This window comes from Amphibalanus amphitrite, unplaced genomic scaffold (assembly GCF_019059575.1).
Source record: "Amphibalanus amphitrite isolate SeventyFive unplaced genomic scaffold, NRLGWU_Aamphi_draft 000236F_arrow, whole genome shotgun sequence".
In the NCBI taxonomy this organism is placed as follows: domain Eukaryota; kingdom Metazoa; phylum Arthropoda; class Thecostraca; order Balanomorpha; family Balanidae; genus Amphibalanus; species Amphibalanus amphitrite.
Genome location: NW_024881731.1, coordinates 769205 through 777996, shown reverse-complemented (window position 1 = coordinate 777996; position 8792 = coordinate 769205).

The following is an 8792-nucleotide window of genomic DNA, read 5'->3' as shown; positions in this document are numbered from 1 at the left end:
GCCGGGACAAGTTTTGCGTACCTACGTTGATAGTGAAAGGCGGACGAGACAGTGTGTAACTGAAGGGGACAGTTTTGCAGCCAACAACGGAAGGACCTATAAAGTCAGTAGTGTGGGTTGTTTAGCTTGGGGTTGGGTGGTGTGACCGACGTGCAGGGCTGTGTAGTCGGCAGGGAGGGCTGTGTGTGTATTCTGTATACTGTATAGTGTATAGCCGCTGTACATCCGCCGCGGGTGGCTGCCGGCTCCTCGGCCCCAGGATAGTCGGTCAGATCAATAGCGAGCTCGGCCAGCTGTTAGCCCAGCCCGATGATGGGACGCCGTCGAGGAGCAGCCGATCCACCAGACGCCCGGCCCGGCCGGCAGCAGCGCTGGCCAGCCGCGGTCGACCCACCGACAGACAGACTACATACATTTCATTATTGCCGTGCCCGTGGTCGGCCGATGGCGTCGGGACCGACAGGGCGGTTCGTCGGGACCGACGGAGCGGTTCGTCGGCACCGACGGCTCTAGCGTGGCTGTCGGCCGGCCGAGCTCGGCCGATGGAGTCGTTTGTCATGCGTAACTGGTGGCGGTGCTTCGGCAGGTGGCCGGGAACGCGACCGCCCCCTGCCGACAATTTCATGCAAATGGCGAGAGATCGAAGGCTGAGACTGCGCTACATTTGCATTTTTGGGAGTCGGAGTTATTATCTTGGGAATTAAAAGAAAACGATTTTTAAATGAAATCTATTGCTTCATCGTAATTTGATGGAAACTTTACAAAACATGGTAAAGCAGGTTATTTTATGAAAATGGATTCTGTCGTGAAAAAACGAATGACATTGTAATCCTCCTATATAAGTGTAAATGTCAGTCGGGAAGTTTCGATGGCTAACGTCAGCGCTCAGTGACGATCAGTCATCGTAATGCAAGTTAACGCTGAATAAGCGATCGGGAAAAGTATTCTATGTACTCTGCTATATAAGTAAGTTCAAAGATGGTTCGATACAATTTCAACGTCATTTAACAATGTTCATCCAATTTTCTGACATGCCGGCTTGCCAAGTTTTCAACAAACACACTAAAAAAGAAACATTCACATTTTTGGGAGTTAGTGTTTGTCGGTGGAAAAGTCATCGTCAGCGTCGCCAACTTCACACACATCATTTTTGTGTGTTAGATAAAACACACAAAGTTGTTGGAGCAAAGGTTTGCGTAAACTGTGTACGCATAAACGTCGACCATCAAATCACATCCCGTCCGTTTTTTCGCATCCCATAATTTTCCAACGTCATGTTCAATCTGGTTTTCCGCAAAGCCGCATCGACCGCGCGTAAACGTCACCATAAACTCCACTTTCAATTTTCGTGCACACTTTACCTCTGAACCTCCAAATCCAATCACATTTCAAGCAGCGGGGATGGGCTGCGGTTGTGCCACTGCCTTCAAACTTTAGGGAGTGCGCTTTTCCAAGTTTGCCACAGAATCACACCACTGAGAGGCAGCACAGCCGAAGAGAGACTTGCAGCTTAATCCCAATTCTGTGGCGCTCTGTCGTACTGCTAGTTTGTTAGGTGCTTCCATGTTGTATCGTCAAAATTTCTTTGAAAAATAAAAGGATAGGCTAGCCTTACACGCAAACGTTCAAAGTTCCCACCCCACGGGGCATGCTAGAACGCAACACGGCATTTCCTTACTGTTTTGTTCGGGATCTGGCTTGTGTCTATATACGCGTCAGCTAGCAAGGGCTAACTGGGGGCAGTTCAGTGAAGGTAATGGGTCGTTTAGCAGCCTCTCGCAGCCGCCCGGTGTTGTTTACGACCAAATTCACTTTCGGTTTCCGAAAAACAGACGTGGCAGAATGGAACCGGCCAAGAAAGAGGAGTAACCGAGTGAGGAGAGACCAAATGGCAATCAATACTGGCTGTGGTTGAAAAAGAGAGATGCGGGTTACTGATATAACTGCAGAATAAAGCAACCACATTGAAAGAGAAAATAAGCAGAGCCGGATGTAGACGGTCTAAATGGAAGGTAACACAGACAATAGGAAGGTAAAAGGAAGAAATTGAAAAGGAAAAGTAATGGGAGGAGGAATAAAGAAAAAGGAAGGAAGAGTGTAAGGGTTGAAGAGACCAGAGAGCAATAAACTCAGATGTTAGATAGGTTAGCAACTAGAACTAAGAGCCGCCTAAAATAGCTTTTTCAAGCTAGTCAATCTGATAAAAATCGCTGAATGGGCCACAACAATTAAATATTCAAACCGATCCTGATAGAAATCCAGTAAAGAATCACTGGCTTTCGAAACGGCAGGCATCCATCACCTTACGTAAGTCTCAGTTTCAGCCTCCACTCGCTGAAAATACTCCACGGAGCCGCTCTCCCCGGAATCGCCCCACTCTACCGGCACAGCGCCGGCCGCCGCGCCGGCCGGTCCGTTCATATCACTGACCGCAGTCAAACGTCAATATCCATAAAACATTTCGGTCAATCAGCGGTTGGCGGCCTGCCAGCCAGTGCGCTCGTTACGCTGCGGCCGCGCGCGCTGCGTGCTCTGGCTGGAAACAGAGCTGTTGCAGACCCCGGTCACGCCAGGCTAGACTCCCGGCCGCCGGTCTTCGATGCCTGGAGATCCGCTCGGTTCTGTTTCTGGGGTGATCAGCTCCGTTCTTTGAAGTTTCAGACGCCCGACCGGCTATGACTAGTACTCGGTGTGAATTCTGCTCACTGATCGGGCTTGGAGTCGGTAGAAATCGAGAGCATAAAGACATACATAAAGCTCTCTTTAAGCGGTCGAAACAAAATCCGGCTTGATAGCATCTAAAAAGTAAATGGTCACGTAAAAGGCAGAAACATAAAAAGGACTGTTGCTTTTAGCCTGTGATGTGCTGTTTAATCATATTTTACGCTATCTCTTCTCTCTAGGTCTCTCGTGAACGTAGAATACCTTAAGAAAAAAAAAACTTTCAATCAACACAATCAACACAAAATTCTTCTACGCAGCGCCTACGAAGTGCTAATTTATTCCTTTCAGTTATAAGATTTTTTTTCCAACTACAACAGTGATACAATCAAAATGTACTTCAATATAGGTACCTAATAAGGAAATGAACTGGGAAACAAAGTAAGCATATTTTATGTATTTTCAGCCAGCAAGGGCCAACAAAGCTCTCTGGAGACCCCAGCTTCCTCCCGACGTTCCATTTCTGACTCAGCGCATACTAATGAGCGGCATTCAATCAGCGGAATGTTGTTTTCTCTCGGGGGCAGGCCCAGGTCAGCAGCCCGCCCTCCGGCCGCGTCCGCTGTGCGTTTTGGCAGGCCTGCAGTGCTGGGGTCGGCCCCGGGAAACGGGAGCGCTCGGTGGCCGGACTGAGACGGGTGCAATCCCGCGCGCCGGCCCGCCGGCCGGCAGAGCTGTGAACGTCCCGGCAGATTGATGGCGAAAGCGGAGGCGAGCCCTCGAGAATACCTCGCTGCCTCCGCGCCGCCGTAAAGCGGGCCTTAGTGCGCTGTCTGCTGAATGTCGGCATAGGGTATTGGCAGTAAAGGCTAACCTTATTCTGAGCACGCCACTGGCGAGCAGCGGAAAGAGACGCCGGAGGTACAATCAACTAAAAGTGCAACAGTGGGGCCGTCTCCGGGTATGGGCGTTAAGCAATGGATGGGCGGGACTGCGCCATGGAATCGAGAGAAGACTAAAGAATCAGGAATCAAGAGCCAAGACGCCATTATTATGTAATGCGTTTTATTTTCTTTTGTAACTCACAGGTTGTACCTTTTGTGATTCCTCCGTACCTCCATGAACTACCGTGACTGGATCATTGTTATCAGAAAAAAAATGTAAGAAACAAACCTGTTTCAGATAATATTGTCTTTGCCCTAGGTACAGTCGTGTACAGGTTGATGGTCCCCTACTCTTTATCCACCGGGTTCCTATGGCTCAGCATTGGCAGCAGCCGCCTGGTACCGGTAGGCTGTGCCACATGACCCGAGAGTGAAGCGGCACAGCCTACCCACACTGTATGACACCGGCTCGGGTCGCCTGGTAGAGCGATTTGACCGGACGCTGCGTTACACCGGCTGGGGGGAAGGGGGGGGGGGGTAAGGGTCAGGCCTGTCTATTTGGCTCGGCTCGGTGGATGAGGCGGGCTGGAGTGTGGTGTGGGGCGGGGGTGATGTGAGGAGGGAGTAAGCGGACCTGGGGCTGGGTGTGAGTGGTCACTTGTCGCGTAGAACCGATCGTAATCCACCCTCCGAAAATTCGCTTTAGAGATATTCACAAAATCTCCCAAGTGGGGTGCGGAAGGACAGGTAAGGGTCCATACGGTCTCCTCATGAATTGCAGCAAAGAAAGAAAACAGACCTGTCACCAAATAATCTTTCTGAAAAGTGGATTAATCGCATAGCCTCGGACACAGAAATAAACATCCAGCACGCGAAGCGTCTCGAACCGGGCCTCTCACTACCGGTCAGTTTGACAGTCTAGCACTCCTACGCTGAGCTACACCGGATGGTGGCCACGGCTGGGGCAAAGTCTGGCCGGGCGGGCGGCGGGGCCGGGAGGTCGGCAACAAAGTCAATGAATGTTTTTTGTGGTTTCGGGTGCCGGTCGCTCTAGCTTGGTGAAATGATGATGGATCATTGGCAAAACTTTCAACGTGGAGTCCCGGTTCGAGCCTCATCGGGGCTCCGGCTACTTTTCCGAGTTAGGATCTGGTTTGATTTTAGTGGTTGCGAGCCATTTATACGGTTTTATATCTACATGTCGATTGTCGATTGATTGATTCATTCATTCATTCGTTCATTTAATACATGTCGACATTTAGCATACGAATTGACATCCAGGATCAATCCGATCAATCTACCATTTTCATAAGCGTATTGCCTAAATATCATGCATATATGTGGCACAAGACCTATGGTTGCCTCGATACCGTGCCAAATCACGTTTTGCACAATGCACAAGTAAATTATATTCGCTGGGTCTTCCGTGCATTGTGCTTAGCAAAAACAGGAATGCAATTGTTAAGCGACGCAAAATGTGCAATGCAGCAAGTGACCACACACACCCGCCCAGCCCCCATGGTCCACCAACACGCCCCACACCACTCGCCAGCCCACGCCAACCACCGAGACGAGCCCCTCCCCCCCGCGCTGGTCTGACGCGACAGCTGGTCTACAAAGCGCTCCACCCGGCGACCCGAGCCGATGTCAAACAGCGTGGGTAGACTGTGCCGCTTCACTCTCGGGTCATGCGGCACAGCCTACCGGTACCAGGCGGCTGCTGCCAATGCTGAGCCATAGGAACCCGGTGGATAAAGAGTAGGGGACCATCAACCTGTACACGACTGTACGACTCGCGCTTCAACCTATAGTAAAAAAAACAAAATCAAGGGATCGAATCAGTACCTGACGGTGTGTTACCGGCTACCACGTAAACAAATGATTATTTGCAAGCATGTACAAACATAAAATAGTGCAGCTTGAAACTAAGTCTGGCTTTTATACAGAATCCATCATGGTCATGGAGAGAGCATTTCTCAGTTGAAAATACGTCTAAACTACCAACACATTTCATACAAATACGTTTGGCTATTTCTCGGTTGAGCAATACATCATTAGAACCGTTTGCGCTGACAGGATTCAGCTCCCGGCCAAACAATAAAGCACAGAAACTGGCTCCGTGTGATGTATAGTCGTCTGAGTGTCGACACATAACGGCGCCATCTCTAAGGAGTCGGGACTCGACTGCAACACAACTCCTTATGGAGTCATTCGTCAAAGGACGAGATGTCGTTAGTCCGCGAACTCGCGTTTCCTAAAAAATAGCTTCATTATTACTCCGCAATAGAATGCTTTGACTGTTTGAGGCGGGAAAAACGTTAAATAAAAAGCATTATTTCAACTGGAAATCACTGAAATTCAGAATGTGTTGAGTGTAGTTACTTAGTCTAGCGGGAATCTGGGGTTTAGAAAAAAATGAAAAGATATTTGGAAACTTTGTGCCATACACACACAAAAAAAAAAAAATACACCAGCAGCCGGCGGATTCAGGGAGCAATCCGGACAAACTAGTATGTAAGTATTCACGGCAGTGTCTTCAGGTCATTCGCTGTTTTCCTCTCGTGAAAATAAGCCCAATTTACGTACTGAAAGCACGTGTTGGTGCTTCCACAGCGGCTAATGTATACGTTAGTGAATTGATGGGACCGCCAACCGTTCGTACCCTGACTGAACGAGCTTCGCGGAAACAAATATCAAGGGTGTTGCCTGTGACGGGGGAAAGCACATAGCATCCAATATTCAAGTGATAGGTCATTTACTGACTTCCCAGGTCAGGTCAATGACGATTTTTACCCCGCCGGAGGGGGGGGGGAGGGCTACCAACCATTTGTCATCTCGACCCTAACTGAGCTCGAACTTCGCAAATAAGGTACTGTACCGGGTGGCCCAGAAAAAACGTTCCCAACTTTGAATCAATATTTCTCAGAAAGTGATAAAGATGCAACACTGAAACTTCCAATAGTCAATGCGGCATATATTTTCAGTGAATGGTATGATTTTTATGTTATTCGGTCAATTAATTTTTAAACGGTTCGTGTTTCTAGCATGTCATGTAAAAATTACTTTTTTGCTCAGATGTTTACTAAAAATGTGAGTGAACGGGTCACTTCCATCTCGGCACCAGGACCTGCAGCCATGACTGCTACTGGCAACTAGTCTCACTCTCATTGATGGTTCAGGCCTCAGGGTGACACATTCCGTCTAGATTTTTCTTTATTCCTTCGATTTACTGTTTGATCTTCTTGAAGGGAGGGCGATGAGCAGTAACCCATGCACCGTGCCACTCCTTCTGCTCGAAACAGGACTTAGCGTTGAAACGAATGGCATCCATTAACACCATTTTGGCTCATTGTTTGAATATTTGGCACATAAGTGGGATACAAAAATATCTAAAATAACATCATACGTGCTGGTTTCATTCACGTGTTCTATTTTTCTATTTTTTCTAACATAGTACGCCTAAGCCAATCATCACTTCCGTTCAACATCGGCAAAAAAGCAAAAACGTCTTACTTAATTCAACATAAGATTGCTGGCTTGAAAATGATGGTACAGTGTTACAATTTGGCATGCCAATGCGCAAAGAAGTGATGCAAACTTGATGAAAATTTTGGCTCGTTATTTGCACTCAAATTTGAGATATACCGGGTGGGCCAGAAAAAACGTTCCCAATTTTAAATCAATATTTCTCAGAAAGTGATAAAGATACAACATTGAAACTTCCAATAGTCAATGCGGCATACATTTTCAGCAAATGGTATGATTTTTATGTTATTCGGTCGATTAATTTTTAAACGGTTCGTGTTTCTAGCATGTCATGTAAAAATCACTTTTTTGCTCAGATATTTACTAAAAATGTGAGCGAACGGGCCACTTCCATCTCTGCACCACGGCCTGCAGCCATGACTGCTACTGGCAACTAGCCTCATTGATGGTTCAGGCCTCAGGGTGACACATTCCCTCTCGCTTTTTTCCTTTTTCGGTCGATTTACTATTTGCTCTTCTTGAAGGGAGGGCGATCAGCAGTAGCCCATGCACCGTGCCGCTCCTTCTCTTCGAAACAGGACTTGTGTTGAAACGAATGACATCCATTAAAGCAATTTTGGCTTAGCATTTGAATATTTGGCACATAAGTGGGACAAAAATATTTAAAATAACAGCACACGTGCTGGTATCATTCACGTGTTCTATTTTTCTATTTTTATTCTAACATGGTACGTCTAAGCCAATCATCACTACCGTTCAACAACGGCAAAAAAAGCAAAAACGTCTTACATGATTCAACATAAGATTGCTGGCTTGAAAATGATGGTACAGTGTTATAACTTGGCATATCAATGCGCAAAGAAGTGACGCAAACTTGATGAAAATTTTGGCTCGTTATTTGCACTCGAATTTGAGATATAGGCCTCCAAAGTTCGGAACGTTTTTTTTGGGCCACCCGGTATATTGTTACGAGATTTAGCGAACAATTCGCTCAGGTCAACAAATGACGTCTGAGGTCAAGTCAAAGACCCAAAGTTATGTGTCCAGTCTTTGGCAAAATAGTCGCAGAGCAACGCTTTCGGCACCATATCGTTTTTCATCTTCAGCCATGATAAATGATATAATCATAAATCCACTTTGGCTTTTTGTTTAGGAAAAGTCAGTTTGGGTCTACGTCAGATCAAAGGCTCACTGAGTGGCTATGAAGCGAAGCCGATAAAAAAGTTGGCTGCGGATGGTCGAGTTGCAACTATTTTTAATGGGGCGCTAATTCTGAGTGACTGAACTTAGTTTGGTCAGCAGCTGTTGCTAAAATATATCAAACGACTTCACAGAATAAGTGGCATCATATGACGTCACGCAATATCCAAACCGGAAATCAAATCATCGGAGCTTGCAAATAGGACATCAATTTATGATGCCAGAGATGGGGTTAGATCGGTTTCGGAGCAAAATAAGCAGTTTCGTTGTCCCTGCCATTGACTTATAATAGTCAGGTCAAGCGACAGATTTGAATTCAGTAACTGACTCTTAACCTTCGCCCCAGTGGGGGGGGGGGGGCATATGTTACCACCCTGTCGCGTTTTTTGCGTGTGAATAAAAAACCGCGGCGCGTAGCGCCGCGCCGCTTGGGGTAGCTTTTGGTACATCAATTTTGGACAATGTGTGAAATTTTTGACCCCAGGTCATGTCAGGTCAGGTCACCAGGTCAAGTTAACTGACCAAGCCTAAAAAAAGTTTGCAATCATGTCCAGCCTGCAG